Source organism: Thunnus albacares, chromosome 8 (genome assembly GCF_914725855.1).
Source record: "Thunnus albacares chromosome 8, fThuAlb1.1, whole genome shotgun sequence".
Lineage (NCBI taxonomy): Eukaryota > Metazoa > Chordata > Actinopteri > Scombriformes > Scombridae > Thunnus > Thunnus albacares.
This window is the reverse complement of record NC_058113.1, coordinates 31046058-31061520: the sequence shown is the minus strand read 5'-3', so window position 1 is coordinate 31061520 and position 15463 is coordinate 31046058. Positions and strand designations below refer to the sequence as shown.

The 15463-nt window shown below is 40.4% G+C and overlaps 1 protein-coding gene across 1 annotated transcript in view; it reads right to left on the bottom strand.

The window, feature by feature from the left end:
* The window catches only part of prdm1a (PR domain containing 1a, with ZNF domain), a 49990-nt gene extending 34782 nt beyond the window's left edge, over positions 1-15208 (bottom strand). The window contains exon 1 of the mRNA XM_044359926.1: positions 14717-15208. The gene's annotated coding sequence lies outside the window, so the exon portion shown is untranslated. The remainder of the gene's footprint in view (positions 1-14716) is intronic.
* Between the last annotated feature and the right edge of the window lie 255 nt (positions 15209-15463).

Sequence of the window (15463 nt, the reverse complement as noted above, 5' to 3'; positions counted from 1 at the left end):
ATGTGGCGGAAGATTGAGATTTTGTTTTGTTGGTTTTTGGTTTCACACTTCAAGTCAGCATTGATTTTTTATGATTCAACCAAGAAATCATAAAAATCAAAGGCAATCAGAACACTTAACAAAGTGCTTTGATTGCCTAAAAAAACACCATAAAAACATCAATAATGCTTTAGTTGCCTGCAGTGGATGTTATACAGTAATCAAAGTAAATATGTTGTGAGCCATGAGCTTTTTACAACTCTTCAGAAATGTTAATCAAAAAAGCCTTTTCATATTAAGCTAATCAAAAACTAATTTAAATGGCATTATATTTCTTTTAAAACATATTTGCTGTTTCAAATTAGGAGTATATAAACATCATTTTATAGGAGACATGGTTACAGATGGACACTAAATGGACTCAACAATAGATCTGACCTTGAAACAACCTTTTGCACATGATTTTTGTTCTAAGAATTATGATTACACTGTGTATCTATTTTATATAGATCACGATGAACTGTCTTGTACTGCAACTCTGCAACATCAGCAGACTTATGTCTGCTAATGTCAAAGGAAGTTCAGCATTATATTTGTAAAGAGGAAGATGCAGAAATGAAAATTCGTTGGAGACAGGATGAGACATACAAAAAATTTTCCCGCTTGCCCGAGTTGCCGCAGGTTTTGAGATATTCACTTCTTCCTCCCAGTATAATGAAGGAGAATAGAGTGAAATATATTGAGGAAGTAGCTCAGGTTTCAGAGGTGAATATCTCTCCCGACCAAAACACGACACAGTCTCTCACATGAAGCCGCACTCGAGCATTTAATCAGCTTTTAGATTAATTTGGCTGAGTATGAGGTGTGTTGTTGATGTTTTCAGACTCTTTTCAGGGCCAGAACAGAGCTGTTTAGACCCAGACCTGAGGTGGAATAAAAAATATGGACCTGAAACCCAGACTGGGTTGTGCCCACATGCACAACAGCAGGAAACAGAGACACTATAAAATATAAATCTCAAGATACTAACACACACACACACATATGCACACACATATGCACACACACACACACACACACACACACATACGCAGCAGGCTGTGGCGCGTGGCTGCTGCTTCAGGGAGAAGTTTGGCTTCAGTCCGATATCCCTGGCTGTCTGCCAAGCTAAACACACAAACATACACACACACACACACACACATGTGCACACACACACACTGACAACACACACTTCGCAGCCATTCACAGCTTAGCGCCAAGCTCAGATAAAGGCTTCCCTCGATCTGGCTGGGTGGTTGTACGTGTGTGTATGTGTGTGTGTGTGTGTGTGTGTGTGTGTGTGTGTGTATGTGTGTGTGTGTGTGTTTGTGGACAGAGAGAGTGGAGAGAGAGGAGGTAAAGTTTAAGTACAGTCAGACAAGAGAGAGTAAACACTGATAAGTCCCAGCTGTTTGTGTGTGTGTGTGTGTGTGTTTATGTGTGTCTGTGTCCATGTGGCCATGTGTGCACACCCCTCCAACACACACGCATGCACACACACACACACACACACATGCACTAAAACACTTCCGAGCCCCCGAACCTTTCCATCAAATCCATCGTCCCACACACACTTCCACCACTTTGATGAGGTGAAGGAGTGTGTGTCCATGTTCAGCCTCTGTGTGTGTATGTGTGTGTGTGTGTGTGTGTGTATGTGCATGTGCGAGGGAGAGCTTGATCTGTTTCGTGTAAAGATCAGAAGATTCGGCTCATGGGCACGACGGAAGTGGAAGCCACACAACTCGAAGAAAACAGAGAGAGAGAGAGAGAGAGAGAGAGAGAGGGAGGTAGAAGAGGAGGAGGAGGATGAGGATGAAGGGGTGGACGAAGGGGAGTATGGGTTAGATGGAGAAAACAGGAGCTCAATCATCAATCAAACTGATCAAATAAATAGGAAAATCGGAGTAAGGGTTGCATCAGTTCAACATGAAAAATGCACTGTTTTTGTTCCGAATGCCCACGAAAACTATGCGAGCTCTGATCGTTGCAGCAAAAACAATGTCACCCGAGTTCAGCAACGTGGCTCTCTCATGTCTTTTTATAGTAGAGCTCAACAACATGGAGAAGTAAGCAGGCTGCAGTTTAGCTTAAAGGAAAAGTTCATGAATTTTGAGACTCTTATTTGCTGAGAGTTAGACGAGAAGAAAAGTTTATTTATAAAGCACAATTCATACACAAAGAAACTCAAACACATAATACAAATGGATATAAGAAGAGGAATAAGAATAATACAAATAAATATGAAGCTAGAGCCAACAGCCGGCTAACTTAGCTTAGCATAAAGACTGGAAACAGATGGAAACAACCAACCTAACCCTCCTAACATCTCCACAGCTCTGAAACTAGAGCTCAAAAATGTCTCATGGAATGGAGGGAAATTGTCCACACAGTGGAAAATTATCTTTGGTTTCACCAAACCAAAGATAATTACAGCACCCCCCCCCCCAAAAAAAAACCCAACGCAAAACATGACAATTGAAAATACAGGACACCGCTAAACTGAACTAAACAAATCTAAACGTTGTAAACAGAAATTTTGTTTACAACAATATAGTTTGCAGAAAAAAGTATTTTCATAGGTAAAGATATTTAAATGTGTTTTTGTAGGATTTGCACCAGCTGGAGTTGCAATGATCGCCATAGCAACATGTTGCAGCATCTGATTTGTTGTAACCTTTTCCTGCGGCAAAACAGAAAATATGTAAAGCTTTCTAATATTGGTTAATATAAAGATGATTAGCTATTATAAGTTTTTCAATAATAATGTAGTTTTGTTTAATAATTTACACATGCAGACTAGCCAGTTGCTTGTTTGAAGCACCGAGCCATTAATCATAACATGTCGCTGCTCCAACAGACTCTTAATAAAGTTATTTACTGTCAGTTTAACGTGAAAGAAGTTAAAACAGGATCCGCAGTGAAGCAGCCAATAACTGTTTCCTGTCTGTGCGAAAGCTGCATATTTGCATGAAGAGATCAGACTTTGTCAAAGTGCTTCATATGCAAACAAAATATTAACAAGAGCGGTTAAACGTGTACGTTATCTCCTACGGTATCAGCTGATTTGATTCCACAAATAAAAACTTGCGAAACCGCGAAAAATCCCTTGAAGTCTAATCAAGATATCATCAGATGTTTTTGAAGTTTTTCTACAGTTTTGCCAAACTCAAAGATGTTTCAGTTTAACAAATCTACAATAAATGATTCTTCCTTTAGATTCGTAACGGACAGATGAAGGATGAGAGGAAGGCCTGAGGAAGCAGAAAGAGGGCCGGAAGTATAAACCATACTTTGGAAATTTGTTGCTAATAATCGGAAATATACACGGGTAAATATTTATGGAAAGCAAAGCTGATGTTTCTGCTCTCCATCACGATGACAGAAACTAAAAAACTGACACCGATCACTCGTCCGTTCATACTTCACAGTTTTGCGTCGTGTTTATCTCCGTCGCTTGTGTTTTCAGGGCCGAATCTGGATGTTCGGCTCCACGGCGGTCGGCCTGATGACACACAGCTCTGTCTGGCCTGTGGTTTCCTCTCAAGTGGTCAACAGACCCCCCCCCCCCCCCCCCCCTCCCAACCCCTCCTACCCCCCCCCCCCCCCCACGGCACTGCACACACACACACACTCATACACACACATTGGACACAGGGACAAGCAGAGCCATAGAAACACACACACACACACATCAAGAGATACACAGATTGATTCAAACACACATACACACATACACACAACACACACAGGATGAAAACATGCTGCTCGGGAACAAGCTGAATCACACGTGCACACATTCGCACACCCACGCGCACGCCCACTCCCACACATACACTTACACGTACGCACAAACAGCTGTTTCCAACATGCTGAGGCGGTCTGGAAACCACTTCCTCTCAGCGGCTCAAACATATTTTATTCATTTACTGTTCGCTCAAACAGGCAGAGCACTTTCACTGCACACACGCGCTCTGGTGTGTGCGTGCGTGTGCGTGAAAGAGAGAGAGAGAGAGAGAGAGTAAAAGAAAAAGAGGGAGAGGGAGGAAGAGAGTGATGTGTTTGCAAGTTTTGGATGAAATTTGAAGAGAGAGATTTAATCTTATACACTTATAAGTTTGAGGGAGGTTTTTCTAATGTGCTTGTGTGTGTTTACATATATATGTGTGTGTGTGTGTGTGTGTGTGTGTGAGAGCGTGTGTGTGTGAGCGTGTGTCAGAGCTAATAGCTGGTTTGATATCAATTGTAAAAACTTGTTAAGTGAGTGTTACATTTTTACCTCCAGACTGCCCTGCAGGAGCAAGACGCAGCGAGTCCGAGTTGTGTGAATGTGTGTAATCACTCCAAACACACACACACATACACACACTCTATAGACACACACACACACACACTCTATATACTCTACACACTCCCTCATGTCATGGCTGGTGGCCAACAGTGTCTGCTTGGCTCTGATTGGCTGGCGCTTTGTAAATATTTAGAGGAAGCGGAAGGTCCATGGTCCGGCCTGTCGCCACGGGAGACAGATCGCCTCTCATCCTCCAGACCCTCCCCAAACACACACACTCACACACACACATACAAAAAGACCCACACACACACACACACACACCCATCTCCGGTCTTTCGGATCTATAGCTGCGGCCACCGGGTTGGACGGATCAATCAAGCACAAACACACACACACACACATACACACAAACTGCAGGCTAGATATTAGACAAGGTGTTGATATGCCTCCCTCTCTTCAACCCCTGGATGACCTTTCAACTCACCTCTGAGCTGCTGCGGCCAATCAGAGGTCACCTCTCCCTCTCTCTCGCTCCGATCGATCCAGAGAGTCAGTTGTCTTTTATTTTTGATACAAACACTCATATGTTGATCTCCATGTTTAAAGACATTGTTTTTACATACTTTACAGACTTATATTACTCCTGACTATTTTCCCTGAGTATTACCTACAGGCTTAAAGCTGCAACTTAACTCGCATAATTTAATTTATCTACTGTTTTTCAGTTGCAAGAGTGATAAAAATTTCCCAGAAGCCAAGATTGTCTTAACAACAGAGCGAAAACCCCAAAGATATTCAGTTTACAATGATATGAAACAGAAAAAAAGCTGCAAGTAACTAAAAATCACTGGTGATTCATTTTCTATTGATCAACTAAGCCAGTGGTTTCCAACCTGGGGGTCGCTGACTAATATGAGGTCATAGCACAACAGAAAAAAACAAAAACACATTTCTGACACACAAAATTGTCCTTTAATTTTCTTCTTTGTTAATTGTAAATTACTGTATTTAATCGCCTCAAACCTCTAAAAGTTAAACAAATAAAAAACTTTAATTTAACTGGTAGACAATGCGACATGTGACGGGGATCCCAGATAGACTATAGCCCAAAAATTTAGGAACCACTGAATTAAGCGACTGATCATTATGTAATCCACCGTTTAGCATCTTTATATTTTCTCAATTTATTTAATGATGAGTGATAATGCAGCTGTGGGGAGAGATTATTTTACTGTGAAAACTCTCTCTGATGATGCATTCAAGCACACTCAGACATCTGACCTTTCGGATTCAGCTGCTGGACAAACCTCATGTTTATGTTTCTGATTTTTACAAAACCAGACCTCACGAATGTCGGATGACGTCTATAAACACCACCAAGACTTCTTTTTAAAACGGTCACTGCTGTAACTTCATGAATTAAAATAAATGTTGTGAAATGTATTAGACAGGGACTTGAGCTTTAGTGGCTCCTGTCATACAAAAATAAAGACTGAAGTGATTTAAAACGGACAATAAAAGTTGTTATTATTATTTTTTTACAGGAAAGATCAAGTCAGTAGCAGCTGCATGTAGTTACAGGCAGGAAATCACCTAAAAATTGTTCAAGATACGATACAACACAACAAAACAAAAATAAATAAATACAATCAACTTAAATAAAATAAAATATAGGTGGCATTATGTCCATTTTATTTAAAAAAAACAGCCCAATTAAGTCCAAAAAGGTGAGAGTTTTTAAATGTTTTCCACTGCAGATATACAGACAACCTGCAGACACAAAAGCAAGCAATTTAAAATCATGTACTATCGATAATCAATACTTGTATCTGCCTTAAAGATAAATATATTGTATATAACAGACATCATCCAGGAAATATCTATGTACCCTGAAGGATCATTATTACACGACCTTTAATCTGCAGAATGTTGTTGTTTTTTTTGTCATTTAGGAAATAAAACTTGCTAAATACCAAGAGAGGAAAATATAAATGAGGCAACAGCCACACACACACACACACACACACACACACACAAACACACACACACGGAGAGGAACACGCCCACATCGAGGCAATTACCCCTCAACCTTCCGCCGCAATCTGCCTCCGTCTCCCTCTCTGCTGTCAGCCGGCCATACGTCTTCTGGTACCCACACACACACACACACACACACAAACACACACACACACACACACACACACACGAACAGACTTCCATTACTGCTTCATCATGTTGACCCCACATCAACCCTCCAATGTCAGCTCTGACCCCAGTCTATCCTTCCTCCACCCCATCCCTCTTCTCTCCCCTCCTCCTCCTCCTCCTCCTCCTCCTCCTCTCCTTCTTCACCTTTTCCTCTACCTCTAACATCCCTTCCCTCTTTCTGTCTTTTCCTCTCTTTACGTGAAAGAGTCATTGTGTGGCCGTACTGATGGTCTGAAGGAGACAGAAGAGAGACAGAGCAGACAAAAAAAAGGACTTCAAAGATGGAGGTGGAGGAGAGGTAATAATGGGATGGATGAGTGAAGAAAGAGGAGTGAAGGAGAGGAGGTGGACAAAGAAGATATGAGTGGAGAAAAGGAGGAAAAGAACAGGGTTGATGTCTCATGTTTTCATGTTTTTTGTCCACTTTTAACATATTGGGAACATATTGGAAAATACAAATATTCTCACTCACATGTAATTTCTTGGATCGGTGTGTTTACATCCATAAATAAATCAAATTTACACGACAAAATATATGTAATAATCTCTCTCAAAGCCCTAACTCTAACACTAGAGATTAAAATAAATGGAAACTTGTGTTTTTCAACTTTTACGAACATTTATCAGGAAAATCACAACTAAGACTCAACTAATTTCACATCAAGACGCAACACAAATGAATGAAATAAAAGATTAAAACCCATCTAAGTTAGGATTCTGTTAATTTGTTTGTTTGATTTCTACGTATTTTAGATACTGAAGGATACTAATAATTTATTTCTTCCATTTATTTGAAATATTAAATAATTTCCTTGTTTTAACATGTTCATAGAAATACATTTCTGAGCAAAAAAATCCAATTTCACAGCTTCTCCATCTTTGTGTTTACATGTAAATATTAATTTGTAATTAGCACCTTGAATTAACATTTAGGTGTAATTATTACATAGCAAATGTTAATATTATTAAAATAATGAATATCTTTATTTCTGTGTTTCTCAATTCAACCTTTTTTCATTTACTTCAATTCCTTTGATTCAACTTAACTTCAGGGATTAATTTCAGTACAAATGAAATAATTTCTCTCTGTCAGAAGTTGCTTCCATCCGTTTCAGCTCGTCTTCCTCCCTCACTCTACCTTTTTCCCTCCACCTTGTTTTTCTCATCTTCCTCATCCATCCATTCATCTTCATCCCCGCACCGTATGTGCGAGCAGGGAGGTTAAACCTGTCTGTTGGCGTCTCCGGGAGTTTGATGTCATTTTTACGGGCTTGTCGAGGCATTCCTGACCACTGTTCTCTGAGTTTAACACACTGCTAATTAGAGACACAGAAAAGGACAGAGAGAGGAGAAAGAGGAAGAAATAAAAGAGAGAGAGGAGTAGGAGGAGGAGGAGGAGGAGGAGGTGGGGAGTGGAGGAAAGGAGAGTGTTTGTGAGTAAGAGGGCGGGGAGGAGAAGAGTGAGTATAATAGCTCCTATTAGCACATACCTTCAAAGCACAACTTGTTTTTTACAGACTCGCAGTACATTATAAGTTAAGAGAAGAGGAGAAAAAACTTTACTTTATGCAGAAGAGAGGAACAAAAACAGCAAACTTTACTGCATGGAATCTAATTTTCTGTTTCATTTTGCAGACTAAAGATAGTAAAAGTCATGTTTGTAACTCACAAGTTGCAGATAAAAGTATGTGTCTGTATACAATCATCACACACGCAGCCTTTCTTTTGATCAATTATGTAAAAATTAACACCAGCAAGTAGCAGCTTGACTTCCAAGAGTCCAAGAAGTTGTGATATGTAGTGCAACAAGCTAGCAAAACACTGGAAACCGTGTTCCCTGCACATGCTCAGTGGCATCTGCCGTACAAGGAACTACTCTCCAGTGACTGAAAACGTGATCGCTGTTATTAGTCTGCGGAGCCGTTTCTAAGCAAACTACCGTGACTGTAATCTTAGTGGTGAAGGAACATGTCACCCAGTGCAGCAATGTGGCTTATTGACATGTTTGGTGTTAGATATATCAGGGTTTGGATACACACGCAATGCTTTAAAGTATCAATTCATTGTTTATTTGGCTCCGCACATGAGATTTAGGAAAATATAGACAATAGCGAGCTTTATCCTTTAAAATGACAAAGTCTACAGTTGTTTCATGTGCTGTATAGAAGTGAATGAGCCCGAACAAGCTGTGTTTAGAATATATTTAAATGTAACTCTTTAAGAGCTGCAAATGCACATCCATTAATATATAGATAAAAACTCTGAAAACTCAAATCATGCTGAGATTGTCCTGTAATTGAGACTGAAAATGTGAAGAAGAGGAGGACGGGGAGCGGAGAAGAGGAGGAGGAGGAGGAGAGGATATGGCGCAGACAGGATGAGCTGAGAGTTTGTTTGCTGGGTTAAATGTCACATGTCGCAAACACCAAACTGTAACTTCTGTTGCTCCTAAACCCCGAATGACCTCATCTAAAACGTTTAAACACACACTGACAGTTAAAGGGCCAGAATGAGAATAATCAGACATATGCATAGATGTTGCAGAAGCTGGAGAACCACTACAGCCCAAACCTGCATCTCCTAAAAATGTGCACATGTTGGGGCAACGGTGGTCACTGAGATACCATGTGGAGACCACAAGACCTGTGACTGGTCAGCTGATAGGAGACATGTGGGACTCTTTGTGTGGAACCCTGAAGTGTCGGTTTTGTAAGGTCCACAGCGGAGATTATTGAGTGACAGAAACTTTAAACAAGTTGTTCTTCCTGAGAAAATCAATCAGGACAAACGCACCATGATTCAGCTGAGAGAAGGTGAAAAGGTGAAGGAGCGAGGAGCGAGGGGGGGGCGGCAGATTCCTCCAAAAGCTCTGCTGTCACCTGACCAAAAGCCAATTTATATAAGAAGCATAATGAAGATATAAACAGCAGGTAAATTAATATACTGTAGGAGGCTTGGTGTCAATGATTACATAAAGTAACACACAAGTATACATGTTAGTCATCTGAGTTATATAAATATTTGCATGAAAAACTCAACTACATTTTAGCATGAAAACCCACAATAATCTAAAGTATATGAGCTTTTGGGACGTATGTGAACATTTTTTTACATTCTAGTCAGACGTCACTTGTGACACTTTTTATATTAGAAATATGAAGACATTTTTTCACCTGTGAATATTTCATTTTACATGCAACAAGGCCATTTTTTGATGAACATTCAAACAAATAAAAAGGCAAATTGTACAATAGAAAACAATTCAATACAGCAATAATAATAATAACAATAAACTTTATTTATATTGCACCTTTCATAACATAAAATGCAGCTCAAAGTGCTTTACAGAAAGAGGTAAAAACAAACAAGCGGGCAAAAAAAAAGATATTTTATAATATTAAAAGAAAGAAGAAAGATAAATACAATAAACAATTAAAAAAACTACAGTGATAAAAAGAGGTGAGAGGATAAAAGGAGGTAAAATCATGAGATAAAAAAAGATAAAACAGGTAGTAAATAAGCTGATAGCAGTAAAAGGCAAATAAAAAGGTTGAGTTAATTAAAATAAGTTTTGAGCTGCTTTGTTCCAGATCTTTGGTGCCTCACTGTAACTTTTTACATTTTGTTTGTGGCTCATTTAACAAGCCGGCGTTAAGCGAACATATTCTGACAAAGTCGGACTTCTGATTTGCTGCAACTTATTTCGTCCCTTATTTGACTTTCAGAGTATATAATATAAATAATAACCGACCATGTTGATGCCAAGATGCTACTTTCATACACTTTTATACCTTTTAAACAAATACCAAGCACACAACAGTGATGTAAGAACCATAATTAAAGGGTTTACGGCTTTTTTCGTGCTTATTGTTAGCATGAACAGCCCCAAAAGGGAATCAGACCAGTCAGTCTCTTGCCCCCCCCCCCCCCCCCCCCCCCCCCCCCCCGGGGTGAGGAGGGAGCTGAACCCTAACCTGTTACCCAACAGTGTTTCAGTTACTCAGTAACTCACAACCTCACTTATCAAACACCTTCCTGAGGACGCCTATCAACACCAGTAGCATGCTAACACTGAATACTTCCCATCTGCCTTCCTCTTCCTCCTGTCCTGTCATCAGGTGACACCCCTCACCCCCCCTCTGCACCTCCTCCTCCTCCTCTTCCCCCCCACTCCATTTCCCAGCAGACAGTTCTTATCTGACTTTTGACCTGTGATGAGCAGAGATAGAGGAGACAGTCCACACTCTCTCACTTTTAAAACAACAAATCACCTCTTAGCAGCTCCGCAGCCTCAGGTGACGGCTCGCGGCGCTTCATGTTAGCGTGTTAGCCGGTGTGAAGTCGGTTGTGTTTGAGTGTTACGCTGCTTCGAACGAAACCGCTGAGGTCAAATACTTGAAACTTGGGGGAAGTTGAGTTCACAGCGTTCAAGTGGTTTAAGTATAAAAACACTGTTGCTAGGTGACAAACAAGAAAAGAGTTTTCTTTTTTGAAGAATGACCAATGATTCGGGGGTTTTCTTTTGCATTTCAGTGTCATGTTTAGGAACAAACAAGAAGAGCCGCAACAATCAGTCAACTGATCGATTGTTAGATTGACTCAACTACAGCTTATTTGTGGTTTTGGCAGAAAAATTTAAAAAACCTCACTAAAGTAAAACATTTTTTTTGGTTTCATCATATAAAAGCACATTGTGGACCCTGCACCGCTGACGTGATATAACATGTGATTCAATAAAGGACACACGTAGTTAAGACGACCAATAACGTGACATTGTTGACCAACAGGAGACGTCACAGACAGGCAGTGATTTCAGTTTACGCTGATTAAATCCAAATGCAGGGCTTTGTTTTGGTGCTAAATCATCATTTGGATCCATGTAACTAAAAGCATTGAGTCCTACTGATAGAGTTACAGATAGAGAAAGGAAGAGATGAAGTGAAAGTGGTCGTAAAGTTTTCAAGAACTAACACGTGAGTCATGACACATTAAAAACAAGATGATTTGCATCAGAGACAACACACGAAAGCAGATTTTTTTTTTCTTTTATAGGCAGAAAATAAGATTTTATGAGTCATTACAAGACTAATTGACTTGTTAAGGCATGTATTTTTTCTGTGGTATTGTTTCCTACCAAAATAGAAGGAGCGTGTGTGTGTCTTCACATTTGTTTGTGTGTATATGTATGAGTGTGTGTGTGTGTGTGTGTGTGTGTGTGAGGGGTGTGTATAGTTACGGTATTATCTAACTGAGCTCTTTTACTATTTAGCAACGCTAGAGGTTAAAAGGGTGGAGAGAGAGAGAGAGAGAGAGAGAGAGAGAGAGAGAGAGAGGTAGTATCAGTCAGGGAGTGTGTGTGTGTGTGTGTGTGTGTGTGTGTGTCTGTGTGTGATCCTCTGTAATTTGTCCAGGCCTTGCACTGAGCCTGTAATTACCCTCCTGGCATGCTCACACACACACACACACACACACACACAGCACGGCCACAGGATGTGTCTCACGATAGCCAACGTGAAAGAGTGCAAAACACAAATACCGCACACTGCACAAAGCAAAAGTGACACACACACACACACACATATACAGGTAACAGGTATGTCTCGTTATCCTTGAGTGAAGAAAAACCACTGCTCTTGCGACACACGCGTGCACGAACGCACGCACGCACACACACACAAACACACAGTCACAGTGGTGAATAATTGCTGTGGTGGACATACTGACACAGTGGACCGACTGTCTTTCAGCTGGTTAATATTTAGTTAAGCAGCCAATCACATGACACACAGTGGGAGACGTGACTGATGAAGTTACCGACAGTTAACAAAGTGAAGGAAGAAAAATGAGGAAAAAAAAGAAATCTAATTCAGATAAGAAAGAATAAACAAGAGAAGAAAGGAAAGAAATGACACATAAACATTAAGTGAATGAATAAGTGAACAATGTGTGTGTGTGTGTGTGTGTGAGAGAGAGAGAGAGAGATAGATAGAGAGAGCTAATCTCTGCCTGACTCTCCAGAAAGCAGCCATCCAAAGACAAACAGGTGTGTAGACTGGCTCCACAAACATTCCTATTTTATGACAGTGCTCACGTACAGTTACCGACCACGCATGCACGTTCAGGTACAGATGCAGATTACAAACTTGACAACGTTTTCTAATATTTAAATATTTAAATACTAAAGATTTCTCCTGATCTGTTAAATAATAATAAATTCATGAGCCAGAAAAACTTGCAAAACGAGTCTGTTTTTAGCCAAAATATTTTCCCCCCTGCATACAAATACAGCCTTCAAACAGTGATGTCATTCCTGAGGACAAAAGAAAAATGTCAACAGCGGGGAGAATTTCACAAGCTGGTACTGAAGTTTCGCAATCTATTTTATGATGTCGGGAGCCCAGTTTGATAATTTACTAAAAATACAAAGAAAAAAAAATGTTGGAAGCTCACACGAAGAAGAAGAAGAAGAAGAAAAAGAAGAAGAAGAAGAAGAAGAAGAAGAACTAGAGCAGTTACAAAAGCAGCAGGAATACATCAGACAGACAGACGGACACAGCTGCCGGAAATATCTTTTTAAAAAATGCCTGCGTCTCTCCAGCCCCTAAATTTAAATCATAAATAAAAACTTCTATTGAGCTCGATGATAGATGCAAAGAAAAGATGATGGATGTATAATATAATGTATAAAAATAACAGCAAATCATAAAAACATGTCTCAGAGGGTTTGAGGTTTAAAAAAATGAGAAATGTAACAGAAACAGTTTGTTATTCTGTTGTTATTTACAGATATTTTCCTTCACACAACATAAGCTACATAGCTGTGAGAGTGTGTGTCTGTGTGTGTGTGTGTGTGTGTGTGTGTGTGTGTCCTGATGTAACCCCAGTTCTCTATCAGCACTGCGTTTAAACCCACAGGAAGCCACACATACACCAAACCCTGCAATCATTAACCTGCATCACACACACACATGTACACACAATCACAATCACACACACACACACACAAAATCACACAAACCCACATGCACATGCAAGCGCACAAACTGGTACATGCACACATGCAGCGGCATGCAAAACACAGAAACACAACTTGGCATGTGACATACATACTACTTAATTATCAGTGCGGGTAACGAACGCTTCCGACAAAACAAGACAGTCATGCTACCGACCAAACCACTACGACTAGTCACCAGCTCGTCAACAAGCATGCACGCACGTACACACACACACATGAACACACACACACACACTCTCAGCACTCAGGACCTGGAGATATAGAAGCTGCTAATACCTCAGTTGAGGCCCGAGCAGTCAATCACTGATAAAAGACACAAGCTATATGGTCTCGGAACAAGGTGAGCACTGTTTACACACACATACACACACACACACACACACACACACACACACACACACATAAAGAGTTTGTGAAATAGAAAGTATGGAGGCCAAGGGCTAGCACTGCAACACCCTGATAAAATATGTCACCGGGTCACCGTTTACCACCACATACACACACATACACACACACACACATACACACACACACATACACACACATACACACACACACATACTATGGAACAAACAGGTTTCAGGCTCATAAACCATGTTGAGCAAACCTGGCAACCTGTGACCTTTAACCTTTAACAAGAAGCTGATTACCAGAGACCTTAAAGGTATATTAAAGATATGAAATGCTACGCTAACACTCGATCTCCGTCTTACTGAGAGTCGGATGAAAAGATGGATATCGGTTCAAAATAAACCGAAATTAGATATTAAACCCGAGAATAGAAGATTTCCCCTGGACTTCACTCTCCATCTGCTTTAATCCTGTGATGAATATGACACAACACATGATCAGAAATTGCTGGTTGGTATTAAAGTGCATTGAGACAGAACACAAAGTGAATTTACGTACATGAGTGCGGAGCGTACCTGTGTGTGTTTGCGTGACACCTCAGACTCTGACCGAACTCACCAGGAGTCATTTCTGTTCATTTCATACTCTATAAACGAAATTTACACTTTCCAAAATATGCTTGAACACAACTTTAGACATCAACACAAAGATCTAAGACCGTCCCCAAACCCATATTAGGTAGTACTAATAAAAAAACAGCCATTTTAATACATTTTTGCTGTGATTTATGTATCAGAATTCATTATAACTGAAATCAAACTTACTGTGGTCTTCAATAAAAGAGCAGGACAGGAGTTCATCAGAGCTGGCGTTTTACAGGGTGAATGTTTGACTGATAAAAGATGGAATTTCAAGGGAGTGATTTAATTTTAATTGTGACGATGGGTGGTGACTAGTTAATGATTAAATTCCTTACAAGACGTCACATCGAAGGATTTTATCTCCTTGCTGTCAATCAGAGCTGAACCAGATTATCTGACTCAGTTTGATAAGTGATGACACAAACACATAAGATCACGTAACTTTAAGAAACCGCAGCTTTCGTCAAGTCTTCTCTGGAAGCACGGAGGGATGCGAGGAAATCATGTGAGGGGAGAGGAAATGGCCCAATGTCTCCTCCAAGATCTAAGCCTTGATTGATGTCGCTGTCGTAAGTGCTTGAGTGCGAGAGGCTGCGTTTAATGTCACAACGCTATCACGTGTGGGTAACTCCCTCGGCCAAAGTCTGCAGAGATGCAGGACTTACAGAAAATGTGCATACAGGGCTCGAGTCTTCATGCACGTTATGATTTTGACAGCGGGACAGCTTTGAGCCCTCGCAGACTTTGAGGGAAACGCTCCTCAAGGTCGTGAGTCTGTGAGTGCGGATATTGGGAAATAAGACGCCCTTTTCCTTCGAAGCGTCATGTGAAGCGACATCCGTTTCCAGGGAAGATTGAAATGATGTTACTCAAGCGCTCAGGGAACGATCAGGAATTTTTCAGCTTCACATGTGAATGAACGGAAAAAAT